This window comes from Vidua macroura, chromosome 5 (genome assembly GCF_024509145.1).
Source record: "Vidua macroura isolate BioBank_ID:100142 chromosome 5, ASM2450914v1, whole genome shotgun sequence".
Taxonomy (NCBI): Eukaryota; Metazoa; Chordata; class Aves; order Passeriformes; family Viduidae; genus Vidua; species Vidua macroura.
Window position 1 is genome coordinate 8,813,115 of NC_071575.1, and position 14,810 is coordinate 8,827,924.

Genomic DNA, 14,810 nt, shown 5'->3' on the forward strand with positions numbered 1-14,810 from the left:
GGAAATCACACTTATTTGACAAGATAAGAGAGTCCTAAAATGTAACAACTGAGTATCTTAGGTCTTCATATTGATGTGCAAGTGGTGACTAATTCTTATCTTTTATTTATATACCTAATGTGCACAAGCATCTAATCAGCTGAAAGTAAACATCTTTAGTACCTTTAACACAAAGCATTTCCAATGCATTTATGATGTCTATAAAATTGCTATTAAATTTATGCTTTAAAAATCTTTGTTTTTTCAGTATTTCCCAGTCAGAAGTGAAAGCTTTGCTTATACAGTTCTGCCCATATGCAGTCACCTAAATCCACTTCAACACTTTTGCCTTGTGAATTGGGAATGAAATTTCCCCCGTATAATGAAGGGTATTACTCCTAGCATTTGATCACTCCCATAAAGACACTGATAAATTGAATCAATTACTTAATAAATTAAGTAGGAAATAACATAATTTAACTGCAAACAGAGAGTAAAGTTTGATTACTGAAGACACAAACTACATTTCATCCAGACCATCATGGTTTGGAATACTGCAGGGAGTTATAAGGGTATATGTGCAAGCTGCAACCGGGCCCCAGTTTATGAACTGTAACCTCCACAGTCTTTTAAAGTTTGGTTTTCCTTTATTTTAACTAACTGGTTTCAGGTAAGTTCTTTTAGAACTTTAGTGTATGTGAAAGATCACTAAAAAAACCCCAATTTGCTGTTTTAATACTTTTTTCCTCTTAGATTACCAAATTGGTATTTTGAAAAATACTTTTTTTTTTTTTTAATTACTTTTAAGAATTGCTGTATGGTTTCATTCCAAATCCAAAGATCCTGACTCAAGTTTTTACAGTTTTAGGGGAAACTATTGATAGATGTGTTAGGTTGAAGATGCAACGTGCATCACTTCACCTCCTTGGGACTGGATGCAAAAGATGATTGAAATGCACAAAATACTATTGCTCAACATGTTTACAGAGCTCTGAGTAATTCTATTAATCCTTGAATATAATGCACTGAGAACTGAGGTATCAAGTAGTTTCTTGTCTTTTCTCTATAATCCTGTTTTTTTTTTTTTTTTTTCCCCTAACTTGGACCGGGGCTGCCTGACCAAACCACTCCACTCCACCTGGGTAAGGAGTGGGTGTTATTGTCGGGATGCCACCCCTTATCCCGAAGCGGCTGTTCCCAGGAGGGGACGCGCTGAGCCGTGCACGAACACCTGGATCCTGGAAATACCTGGAGTCCGGGACACAGTGCCCCAAGTCAGGACTGCTCTAGGAACAAAGGCGCTGCGTAAATACACTGCATTTTTAGATGAGTGTCATTGCTTTAATAGGAAATACATTAAAGAGGTTTCCGCGGCCTCTTCAGCGTGCAAAATACAAAGCAAAACAGAAAACGCAAACAAAACAAAATACTCAAACTATCCTTCTAAGAAGAAAAGAAAAGAGAAAAGAGAAAAAAGAGAAAAGAGAAGAAAAGAGAAAAGAGAAAAAAGAGAAGAGAGAAAAGAGAAAAGAAAAGAAAAAAGCCACCTTCAAGCACGAGTGCTGTGTTGCGGTTACTCCGCTCGTCCCCTCTCGCTCCCCCGAGGCCGCGCCGAGGGAGCCGCGCTGCCCTGCGGGCTCGGCCGGCGCAGAGCGCCGCTCGGGCCGGCTCTGCCCTGCGCTGTTCCCCTCCCTCGGGCGGCACCCCGGCCGCCGCAGGTGTCCGCCGCCGCTCGCTGCCGCCCTGCCGGGGCCGGGCTCAGCCCTGCCCGAGCACAAGCGCCCTCCCTCCGCAGGTGCGCGGGGCCGGGCAGGGGCGGCCGGCGGGGCCGGTTCGCCGCGGGCCGGGAGGCGCGGAGCCCGCGGCGCTCCTCAGGACGGCCGGCGCTGCCGAGGTGGGAAGGCGGTGAGAGGGGTCCCGGGGGGTCGGGGCCGGGCGTGAGGGAGCGCTGTGCTCTGGGGTGCCGCGGGCGGACCGGCGGGTCCCCGGGAGAGGAACGTGACGGCGGCCGCCAAGGCGTGGAAGGGCCGCCCTGTCCAGCTGGAGCCGCTTGAGGCGGGGGATGTCGGCGGAGCAGGGCTGGAGGGATCTCGGAGAGCCTTCTCCGAACCCCAGACACAAAAATGCCCCCTCAGTCAGGACCCCGGAAAAGCCAAGCGGCAGGTGGGTTTTGCCCAGCCCGTGGCTCGGGAAGCGGGCGGGATGTGCCAAGGGGCCGGGCAGGGGGCTCTGTCCCTGTGTGCCCGCTCTCCCGGGAAGGCCATCAGGTGCCTGGGAAGGTGACTGGGCAAGGCTTCACTGGTGGTGCTGAGAGGCTGTGAAGGAGCTAGCTGTCTGTGATGCTGTGTGCGTGATCGAGCCAGGTGATGGGATAGAGGTGTGTCATCCTTTAGAGTGAAATCAGGGGGTGATAAGGTTGATAGGCAGCATTCATTGTTTCCTTCTGGATGTACCAGTTACCTGCTGTGTCAAGCTAAGGTTATGTCGGTTGATCAGAAGCAGGACCTTCTATCTGAGCTACTGGGCAGGGGCGGGGAGGAGAGGGAACAAGGAGATGAATTAATTGTCATTGATATTTCACTTTTTTCATAATCTCTCTCTCTTCAGGCAGCCCTTTCAATTAATAAATCTGAATACATTTGTAACTCTCTCAAGAAGCTGCCAGCAGTGTAGGAGTGATTACTATTTGAGTCATTCATTCTTCCTTTTTACTTTTTTTTTTTTTTTTTTTTTTTTTTTTTTTTTTTTTTTTAATTTCCTTACTGGGATTTCACCTTGCATTTTGAAGGCTGATTTTTGAAAGCTGTTCTTCCTTCTCATAGAAGAGGTTCAACAATAAAAAATACTCATTGGTGCTCAGTAGTGATATCTCTCCCTAGCTCTTGCTGACACCTGTTGCTGAATTGGCCTTTATGGTTTCTATCACTCTCTGTTTGACCAGTCTTTATTTACTCATGTGTAATGGAGAAATGGATGTGAAATTAGGGCAACTTAGTAGTTTGTAAAACTTCATAAACTTCTGGATATTTGATTCCTTTGTAAGAGTGCTGGTTAACCTCTGTTTATATTTACAGTAGTAGTAGTGATGTATATGCTGTGTACACTCAGCTTTAAAATGGTAGTTGTTGTAGTGCTAAATATTTAAAGGCTTTAAATGTGACTCAGAAGTAAGCCGAGGCTTTGCACATGTTTTCTGAATCTCATGGTCAAACATTGCTAGCTCAGTTAATTTTACCTTGTACACTGTCTCTGACTTGGTCACATATAAGCACGTTACTGTCAATAATAAATTAAGTAGGAAATAACATAATTTAACTGAAAAAAAACTGTCTATAAAGCCTTTAATTTGAGTTCACTGGCCTTGCTACAGTGGCCTCAGAAATGCCCACATCAGCTCTCCTTTCATAAAACACTGGCACAGGACAGTCTGAATGCTGACCCTCTACTGGTGGGGAGGTAGTTAAATGAAACCTTGTCTCCATGTATGACAAATGACTCTTAAAAAAGTCAAGTACATGTCAGTGAAGGTGGACACTGGTGCTTGAGACTGTGACCTGCAGTAGCTGAGAGGCTTTAGCCATGCAGTGCTTCCCTCTCCCAGGACAGCTTGCAGAACAGGGCTGCCTGTTTTGAAATCTATATTTCAAAATATATATATTTTCCAAAAGCAATAGGTAACATTGTAAAATTAAATTACCTGAAAATAACGAATGTTTTTGTAAAATAAACTCGCCTGGTCATTATTCTTTTGACTAGATTTTCAGAATTTTTGTCATCGTGGCTGATGCTTACTTTTAAATGCTCCAGTTTCCAGTGTATAAGTAATGTAAAGTTCACAGAAGAAGTGGAAATCATCAAACTGATGCTGAGTTTCCTTGTTCATAGAAAAAACCAAAATCCAAATACACTGGGTATGCTGTATGCCTTTGCCCACTACATGGTTAAGAGATCCCCTGAATTTTTTATTTTTTTTTTTTTTCCCAAGAATGCAGGATAAGGATGAGATTGGGAGAAAATTGCTTGCAGAAGAGCTGTGGAATAAAATATAGGCTAATCAGAGAGTATAGTTAACTTCATATTCTGCATCAGAAATAGATATTTAAATATTTACAAAGTTAATGTGAGTCTTAAGGAAGATAAGTAACTTCATGCTAACTGTTCTGGTGGGCAGAGAGGAAGAAGAATCTACCTCTGTATAGAGTGAAACCTTGATAAATTCACAGCATGAAAAAAAGACCTACAGTGTAACTCCTGCTGCATACACTTTTACTCCGTTAAGGTGGGGATAGTATCATTTACCAGTGGGAAGGAGTCCCCATTACATAACCAGACATCTGAAAATGTACCAATCTGCATGGGAAACTTGGCACAGCCAGCCAGAACCTTTTTTCCATTTCAGTAAACTAAGCCAGATTTTAGTATGGATGGAGAGCACATTTTCAGATGCTTAATGATTTTTCTAATCCTGTGACCTGTGTGCCTTAGGGAAATCTTCCAGGAGTGCCCCATGAGCCTACTGTGTGGCTATATTATACCACGTTTGGGATTTGGATGTTTAGTTGGAAACAGCAATGGCTGGAGGAGAGAGACAAGATGTTTTCACTAGATCAGGGTAGAACAAAGCAAAGCAGTTTGAAACCTAAGTCTTCTGTAACTAGTGTTTGAATATCTGTGTGACTTCTGGCCCTGACTTACTTTATGCCTCTGTTATGTGTAGGTAGGGAAAGTTTTTTTATAAACCTTGAAAAATAGCATGGCCCTGGTGTCAGGCCTATTGAATTGTATGAATTAACACAGATCTTTGCTGATGAAGTAATGGATAGGGTAGATGAGTGTTTCTCAGACTTCTTGCAAATGTGAGCACTTACCCTTCTCTTTTTATGCACTTCCTAAGTAAAAAGTTACTTCTGTAGTCCTTTAATTGCTGGCAGTAGCTAAGTTCCTCGGGGTGCTGGGTGGAAAAGGGCACGGGAATCAGCGGCAGGGATCAGCTGTAGGTGTGAGCACTCGGTGCACTGGCCAGGAGCAGCAGAGTGCTCCCGGCAGCTGAAGGGAGTGGTAGCTCCCTAGCCGGCGTAAATCCATGCAGCAGCTAATTGCAGCTGGTGCTGACTCCCCTGGAGGAAATGAGCTGCTTCCAGCCGTAAATCAGAGCCGTTTGGTTTTATTGTTTTTCTTGTTACTTTTTAATAGCTTAATATTTTAATTAAGTTTTCCCCTACCTGTTTATGACTCCCACCCTTTGAATCTTCCTGTTAGTTCATTGAGAGGTACACCTCAGATGAGAGAAGCGCTGGTTGGTTTGTGTCCTTATTTTTTTAGAAAAAGCCACTTGTTGTCAGATAGCAGCATTACCAAATAATAGTTTGTCTTTTATAAAACAACTGATTCACAAGTCCATTTCTTTGGCTCAAATTTGATGAAGTGGATTACTACTAGCAAAAGTTATTTCTGCTAGGGTAGGGAGAAGATGTGTGCAGTTGAGCAAGATTGGAGGATTCTTTTTGTAAACAATTCTTAATTCTAGTCTGCTAATACTTCTAGTAAAATAAACCTTAAATTTTTGTCCAAGGTACTTTAAAGTGATGAGGGAAGAAGGAAACTTCTAACTCATAAATTTAATTTCAAAATGCAAACAGCTCACATAGTTATTTCTCCTTTTATTCCTTAATATAATTTCCTGGTATTTTAACATAATATACAGACACTTAGGAGAAAAAAGCTTTTACTACTGAATATATTGGCTTGTAACTAAAGGAAGTTACCTAGTGTAGTGTTTGTGAGCCCAATACAGCAGCAGTCTGCTCGTGTCGGTGCCACCTGTACCTGCTGGCAGCCTGTGACATGAACACAGGCTTGGGGTAGGCTGAGACAATGGAACGCGCATGAAAGATCCAGCTGCTGATTTGCTGGTCTGTTTATTAGTCAGATGCCTCCCTTTGTTTAGTTTTAAAGAAAGTGTCTGTCTTTGCATTAAGAATGAAACAGTTTCTTCTAATAAATGAGGGAAAATCAGGCAAGTGTTGATTTTTCTGCGCAGTACTTGTCAGTACCTTTGTTCAGAGTGTAGCTGGATGCCAGTTTGTGTACTGGGACAAATGTAAAAGGTTTATTTTAAAATCCATGGAGTTTCCACTAAATATTTTCCATAGCGGAGGAAAGGAAGGTTCTCCCAATGGAACTTACTTTTGTGACATAGGGTACGATCAAGCATGGTCTTGGCCACAGCTCTTTGCTTACTGACTGACCTCACTGTCAGTTTTCTTCTAGTTTGGTTGGGGTTTAACTTTGCTGAAGGCCTCCACCCTTGTACTCTGCAAACACAACTTCTGTGTGGCTGCTCCAGCCTGGTTGAATCAAAACTGTCTTGGTGAGCTTAAATGTTTTCAGTAAGACATTTTAAAAGACAGACATAGTTTGCTGAGTCTTGCCATTATGAAGACTCACAGTGTCCTTCTTTTGCAATACTTTGATAATGAATGGTATTTTAATGTACATTTAAGCCTGAATCCTGTCGTGTGTTAATTTATCACTGGTTTTCTTGTGCAACAACAAAATGATCCTGAAAGTGGAATTTAAATGCGGATAGGAATGTATTGACACTTTTCAGGAGCTAGTTCAGCAAGCAAGCCTTGGCTGCACATGTTGGCAGTCTGGAGCCTATATATGGCCATGGTGTCACATCAATATTAGCTCAGCCCCTCTATGTGCAGATATAAACAACAAATACTGCTTGGTTTCCACACAGTACACTAGAAAAAGATGTTCCTACATTTCAGGATTAAGAGATGAAAAATTCTTCTAAATTTTTTGGAATTGTCACTCTGATGAGTTTAAAGTAGTTGTTTTCATTGTATATCATGGCTCCATCAGTCTTTGTCCCATCCTTCTCAGTGGAAGTTAACACCAGTTTCAGTGTTTTGGCTCTTCTCATTTGCTATAGTTCCTTTAAATTAAAAAAATCCTTTCAGTAGGACTGTCATACCTGACAATGAACGATTGCTATACTATATATACTGATAAAGTTCTGCTGTAATCCAGCTCTCAGTTGTCTTATTTATATAACATATTTCACTTTGGAGAAGCGAGACAGTTCATGGAGGTTGTAAAAACATGATATTTGAGTACTGTGCCAAGAGTGAAGGGTGCCCTCTGCTTCCATAGCTTGGACAGAAATGGAGTTATCTGTACCCTTCTGGTGATACTGGGGAGAAGCACATGAAGAGAGATAAAGTAGGTACAGCTACTCCATTCCCAGGCGCCTTTTTTGCTTTGGAACCACAGAAGTGTTGAAGTGTTGAAATAGATATGGAAGCTGAGGGTGTGTTGGCTTCTTAGGAATACACTGTGAATACTGAAATACATCTTCTCTGGTTTTGCTCTGATTCTGTAACCTTTCAGAAGTGTTAAAACAACTTTAAGATGCTGAAGTAGCAGACAGCACTGTTACTTGTTTGGCTGGCATTTAAGGAAAGTTAGAACTGTATTTTCTTTAACTGGTCTCTACCCACAAGTTGGTAGAATAATTAATGAAATAGATACACAAAAGTTCCTGGAGGTGGCAAAAATGTCTTTCAGGAGCACATGCTGGGCACCAAATGCTGCATCAAAACATGCACTGTAGCTGTATGGAATAATGTCTACATGTACACTTGTTTTTTCACTTCCCTGTGATAGTGAAGTGTGAAGGACAAAGGCAGGAAAATGTGAGACACTTTGAGTGGCCTCTAATAAACATGGCACAGGCTTTCATGAGAAACTGCACACATCACAATTCCAACAGTGCACTATAGTGTTTCTCAGCATCTTCTATGGTATATTTTTTCAATATCTGGAAAAGTGAGGGGGAGTTGAGATATTTTTTTTTCTCTTTAGTAAAAAACATGCTGAAATGCTATACTTTTAATTCCAGACACATGATTCTTATAAGCTGGATTTAATGGCTTTGCCTTCTGAGCTGTGTGTTGATCATTCCCCTGCATCCAACTCATCCAACTCTTTCCCTATGAAATATTTGTATTTCTGTCCTAATTTTTTGCTTCTCCAGGAGTGATGTTTGCAATGTATTGTACTTCTCCTAATATAAATGAGAGGTAAAAAATATGGTTCTTTGTCCAGTTGGAGTGAGCTTCAGTTATAAAACTGAATGCTTCACTTTCTCATTTGACTTCTGTATTGTTCAAATTTAAATTCCTCTTGTTGTTCCCCTAAGATTAATTCTGTACATAAAATGTTGGAGGTTGAGAATACTGAAAAAGTTGGGTTTTTACCTAAGGGAAGATATTAGGTCTTTGTAGATTTTGCTAGAACATTTGATACTTTTATGAGGTATGAAATGTAGTTGCTCTATTTTCTCTATAGTTGCTATGTCTTCTGATTCTCCAGTTTCTGCACAGTTTTAGTTGTATATGTGTTTTATGATGCAGAAGTGATGCCGTAAGGAATCCTCTGCTGTGCTGGATGGCATTCACCTTCATTAGTAGGTATGGACTCAAAAAGATGCTTAATTCTTTTTCCTCCACTAGAAGTGAGTTGCTCATGCATCCCTGTTAGTATTGAACTGCAAATTTGGAAACCCACAGATGGGTTTTATGGGACAGAAAATGCATTTGGAAAAGTTTCCTGACTATGGAGCCAGTGCAGTTGTCCATTTTTAATTATACATAATGCATATTACCCTGAATAGGTGGTACTGCAGCTGACTAGCAGAATTAGTGCTCTAATCCAAATATCAGACACATTGCACAGGTTCACTTGCTGTTTTGCACTGTTACTGTGACCAGACTGATTTGTAAGTTTGGGGAAGGAAGAGAGAAAAAGAAAAATCTGTATACTCTCTGTGTGTAAAGAGAAATTATGTGTAACAGATAGAAAGTGCCTATTATTAATATAGTTCTTAACTTAATCTAAGGAGTCTGTTGATCAGTGCCTTGAAAGTATTCTCCAAGGGAGAATATGAATCTAAATATTTGTAATTATCCAGACTCTCTTGCATTTAAGGACAGCTTATTTCATTAAAAATGTAGAAAAATAGGTAACCATTGCTTTAAAAACTTCGTTGTTGAATTTAACATGGCCTGTTTAATACTTAGCATTGAATCTTGCTGTATTTATGAAAAAGGTTTAAAAGAAAATCAAATTTTTGGATGCAGATCTCCTAGGCACTGATTTTTTAATCAAGTCTAAAGCAATTGGCTTGGTTCCAAGTTATTTTACTAATTTTTCTACAAAAGTGTTTGTGGAGAGCTTCAGTTATGAGACAGTTTTTTTTCAGGGATTTATCACTTTTTCCATAAACACGTAGTCCTGATTATACATTGGTACTGTGGTTTCTGTCTGGGAGTGCTTTTTCCCTGATGAAATAGTGAAAAGTAGGCTTTTTTAAATTACACAAAGAAGCCTTTCAGGCTAGAAGGGCTTAATTTAAGATTTTCTTGACTTTAAAAGTGGAGGAATTAAGCTGTATTAACATTTATTCTTTATTTTTAATACAGTCTATTCAAACAGGAAGGTCAGGGACTAGTGCTGCAGGTCCACAAGTCCTAAGGATCCCTAGCCCTGATCAAGGTCAGAATAGACTGTAATCTCATGTGATCAGTATTTTTCTTGGAGTTCTACTTAAAGGAAAACTAAAACAGCAAAAAAGAATGGTTCACTCTTCTAAAATCTAACATGTACCATTGTTGTGGAATCTAAAGGGATTCCCTGCGTGGAAATGCCCAGAAAAAGAGGTCTCAGCAGAAAAAGGTTCCCACCAAAGAGAATTACATCTTTAAAAGGAAGAACTGAAAACTTCAGGTTTTCATTCTAAAAATAAGCCTACTTGCTCCAGGGTCCCAGTTTCCTAGCTGGATTGCATCTCAGGAAAGCATCCAAAAGCGGATACTTTTCACAAAAAGAAAAAAAAGGCTTTATTGAAAACCTGGCTCATTGCTGAGGAACAGCTTTCATGGAAAAATTTTGACTAGGTCTGTCTCAAGCATAGTAGAATACAAATTTATTCTTGTTTATTCCTGAGGCATCCAGAGTTAGGCATTCTGATATTTCTGAAATCAGCAATATACTCAACTTGAGAGCAGGCAGTATAATAGATTTCTTGTACAGAGTCCAGTTGCTGTATGTTACTCTTGGATCTGTTGGATAACACAAAGTGTGCTTAATCATAAAGCCTGCCAGTTCTCTTCCCTCTGCTCTTCCCCTCTCGGCAGATTACCAGATTTATGTTTGATTTCTTGGATCTTTTTGTTACCTTTTTTTGCCAAAGAATTTGCTCTGACTGAACTTGCTGGAAAGAAGAAAAGCTGAAGAATGAGTTTCTTGCTCCTCTTTGTCATTAACAGTTCTGGTATTCTCTGCTGACGGCAGTAACCAGTCTGCATCGTTGCTTTACTCCTTCAGAACAGCGGCTATTCCAGAGAGGGGTGCAGTGTTCATAGAATCCTGAGGGACCAACCAGGATCATGCAGTCCAACTCCTGACCTTGCATAGACACCCCTCAATCCCACCCTGTGCCTGAGAGCATTGTCCAAACACTCCTGGAGCTGTGGCAGCCTTGGTGTCAAGACCATTCCCTGGGGAGCCTGTTCAGTGCCTGAGCAATTTCTGAGGGAAGAACCTTTCCCTGATAACCAACCTAAACCTCTCAGGTATTCCAGAGGCCAATACCAAGAGACCAGAATACCGAGAGACCAGGTATGGATGACACGAAACGTCGGGCTGTAGCACGTTCCAACTGCAGCAGTATCTTCGTCCTGTCTCCTTTTCACGGTTAATTCCAAGTCAAGCATGGTGGTAACACATTCTCTTAGGACAGAATTAGGATATGCCCTTTCAGGTGAAGGGTGAGTTATTGCTGGGAAAAATGGCGCAGCTGTTGCACAAGTGTCAGAGTCAGAGCTAGTGGGGTGCTTACCGTTCAGTTTTGAAGCCTGTTCCAGACTTCCAAACATAAATTAAATTTTACATATAATAATTTTTTTTTTTTTTTAATTATGCTGTATGCCTGAGACTGGAAAAAGCAAATGAGATTGCAGACACAGCAGCTTCTCTGCAGGTGTGAAAAAGAAGTGCCAGTGTGCCTTGAATGCTGTTCCCCTCTCCCAATTACACAGGTTGCCTCTAAGAGTTTCTACTGATCTCTGGAGGGCTTTCTCCTGTTTTTTCAGCCCGCGGGGATTGTAACATCACTGCTGTGCATGGGTGCAGCTCCAGCTAGGCCATTGAAATGCTGCAGGAGGTTCCCGTTCCCCAGTCCCCCCTTCTTTGCTTCCTTGAATAGAAACCTTTCCTTGTAAACTTAGCAAAAACAAAAGCAGCAAATCCCAGACAAAAGAGAACTTTTGGGTCACTCGGCAGTCCCAGGAGGGGCACTGCCAGCTGCGGGTCACTCCTTTGTGCCGTCTCCAAGCGGGATGCATGGGCTCTGCTCTGCCAGCTTCAGGTTGGGAAGCCATAGTGTGGTCTGTGCCCCAAAAAGATCTTGTCTGTCTTTCCTGTTATGAATAGCAATGGGTGAGCATGTTTTGCGTGATTTCAAATCCACTTAAAGTTCATGGGTTTGAAATCAAAACCAGAATTCAAATCTTACGAGGTTTGTGTTCTGTTAGGAGCTGGCCTTTTGCCAAGATGTGTCTGTTCATTTAACTTTTAACCCTGGAATCAAATACACACACAGTTTGATATACCAGCTCACTTGTATCGCCTTATATCCTCTTCCTTATATTTTTAAAGATCTGTTCCATTGCATGCATTTATGGGTATCAGAAAGTCGCTTGCATAAGTATTTGCTCTCTCATTGGTATATCAATTTTGTCTTCCATCTTCATCTTGTTTCACAGTTTCTGGGCTCACAGCATGTGCCTTCTGCCTGTTCCTCTGTGTATCTAAGACAATAAAGAAAGGCTGAAATCTATCCTCTTTGAGGGCTGTATTTTAGATCCTATGTGCTGTGACTATGGACTGAAATAAAGCCCCGACTATCCGTGCCCTGTAGTGGTTTCGTTTACCCACTATTGTCTGTTTCTGAGAGGTGACACAGTCACAGCAGCTTTGCAGGGCACTGAGGAACAAGATCTTGCCTATTGCAAATATGGGATTTGACTTTTTAAATTTTTTTACACTAAGTCTGTCTTGCCTCTAGTGCTGTTCTCTTCTATGCTGGTGTGCTTTTATGCTGGTGCATGGAACCCCAAGCAACCCTGATGTGGAAGGGTGACTGAAAAATCATCTGCCCAGTAGTAGTCTATTGATTCCATATAGGTTCACTTCCTAATTATTCTCGGGTTTTTTTCCCGTTTAAATAGTTGCACCTATTAAAAAAATTAAAGTGTGGGTGTTTCTGTGCATCTATAAAGAAGAGATATGTTGTTTGTTGTTACCAGCATATTGTAGTTATGTGTGAGCAGACATTTTTAAGAGGTAATATGTTGATTTAATAAATTATGTCCATGCTTTACTTTGGGGAGCTGGAAAGTGTTTATTTTTCAGTGTTTTATACTGCAAGGTGATTATGGGGACCTGCTGTGATCATAGCTGTTCACTTAAATATAATCTCTTTGATCATGATTATCTGTAAATCAGATGCAATTTTTTTAGTTTGTTTGGTTTTTTACAGACATGATCAAAAGCCAATAAATAACTTGTTCTGTCACTTCTGACATCATGTGAAATAGGGGTTATTTGAACTGCAGTGTGAATTTTATGGTGTGTATATGTTCTCTGAGTCTAAGTGCAGGAGATAGGATTTTTAATATCAATGTTTGTGATTATGAACTTTGAATATGTTTTCTCTGTATATTCTGCATTTTATCTGTTTCTGTTGGAATGAATAAGCTTGTAACTCACTGGAGAGTCTCAGAAAGCACTGCCCAGCATATTCATGGGAGTACTCTTTTAATCTAAATATATTTTAAATTTATTCTAAATATATTTTAGTTATTTTATTTTAGATTAAAAGAAGTATAAAGATTTTAAATTTTTACAGTGTCCTCACACTGGATGTAAATTGAAACCATTCTCTGTTTTTAAAAAGACTGTCATAATACACTATTATATTTTAACCAGAGAAAGTAATATAAAGTAATTTGATGTTTTCTGAAAAAAAACCCCAAAACGCAAATCAAAGGGAGTTATTGATTTCATAAGGTTGACTATTTCAGCTTTACATATTTCATTTGAATACTTCTTAAAGTAGGTTTAAGCAAAACTTTGTCAATTCTGTATACAGTTGCTTGAGAGTTATTTTTGCTGCCATAAGCAGTGTAAAGTATGTGAAGAGCTGAAACTTTAAACAACAGTATTGCATAATATTCAGATGTTCATTAAAATTTCCACTGGGATTTTCAGTGGCTGTATTACAGATTAAAAGTGACTAGAAATAGTCTTACCAACTCATTTTCCTTTTTCTCAAATCTCAGTCATTTAAGATAGAAATGGTGGTGAGAGGTGCAACTTAAGAAATTACATTAACACCATTTTGGGATTGATAGTTTTCTGCTCTAGCTGTGAATGTTTCTAAGGTTCCTTTTTTCTGTTTTCTGTCCCACTGGTGATGTACTGCACGAAGCCTGTAATCACACATTCCGTCTTAAATTTTAGAGCAAGGTTAAATTGGGTTTTTAGACTTACAGACACGTATGCCACCAAAGGAAGATTTCTCCCCGTGCCTGTCCCCCACCTCCTCTAAAGTTTTAGAATTTCACCATGTTTCCTCTAAGGGCTTTGGATCAAATTTTGGATATAGTTACTTGGTTTAAATAGCAGGCTTCTAATAAGAACTATTGTTCACTGTCCTGCCAGCTGTTCTGTACCACAGTCTGGGCAATGGATCCTAGTCAGTAGATGTTATAAATCATGTTATTTGTCCTTTGCCAACTTTGCCCCTTCTCAAGAAAGAAGCTGCCAGTCTGAATCTTGAAAGACCCACTATAAAGAGCAGAAAACTTATGGTAGCTTGAAAAAGGGCTTCTTTTTCTCTTGTAAAGGCAAGTGAGGGGATGAGCAAAAGAATCTATAAAGATACAGAGAGCGCAGAGCCACTGCTGAAGCTGGAGGCTTTCATCAGCTGCTGTTTATTGTGAAGATGGCTCTTGGTTTATGTGTACATGTAAGAATGATGGATATGGAACTGGGATAAGTTCATCTCTTTTTAAATTATGATTAAACAAGCAATTTCAATCACAAATTATGTGTCACCCTGTCTCTAATCTACCCATTCACTTTACAAAGTAAAGGAGGCAGCTGATTAAATTTAGCAGGCATGTTTTTTTGCCTGCTGTCTAGACAATTGGCTTGGTTCCCGTTCCTCTGGTCTTAGCTCTCTTTCTTGCTTGTAGGCCCACTAGGCCACTTAACCATTCTGCTGTCGTTTGAACAGTGTGTTCCTGAGGCTGATAAAGAGCATGTGGGGATGGGCTTTTTTTCTTCTTGGGTTGTTAACAGAGAACATGGTACCAGTAAATAAACACATACAGGATCTCTGTTAATGCCAAGTGAGTCCTCTTAGAGTGAAAATTATTCAGCTCTAAAATCAGCTCCCTTTGTACTTTGCTGCTCCTGGAATTTAGATGAGCCCTTTCATCTGACGTCACTGCAAAAGCAGTGGACAGATTCCAATGTGCTGTCTTTCCCACTTGGGTTTGTACATACACAAGAAATCAGCGAAACAAAGAAAAAGAACCTGAAAATAAAACCTAAACCAAACACTGTCCCCCACCTCACCTGCAATCACCACCAAACCCAAACTACCAACAGCCCTGACTTTGAGCACCCCATCTCCAGGTTCTTTGGTTATAATCATCATTTGCATTTACAGACCCAAAAGATATTGATAT

General features: G+C 40.4%; 2 long non-coding RNA genes across 2 annotated transcripts in view; one reads left to right on the plus strand and one right to left on the minus strand.

Annotated features, from left to right (window-relative positions):
- The first annotated feature begins 6,152 nt into the window (after positions 1–6,152).
- Positions 6,153–14,810, plus strand: part of LOC128807607 (uncharacterized) — a 38,113-nt gene continuing 29,455 nt past the window's right edge. Inside the window, exon 1 of the long non-coding RNA XR_008437210.1 lies at positions 6,153–6,349. This is a non-coding gene — a long non-coding RNA (uncharacterized LOC128807607). The remainder of the gene's footprint in view (positions 6,350–14,810) is intronic.
- LOC128807608 (uncharacterized) lies at positions 9,955–11,072 on the minus strand. The gene is made up of 3 exons (XR_008437211.1): positions 10,892–11,072; positions 10,229–10,419; positions 9,955–10,112 (listed from the first exon to the last, which is right to left on the minus strand). It is a non-coding gene; the product is annotated as an uncharacterized LOC128807608 (long non-coding RNA).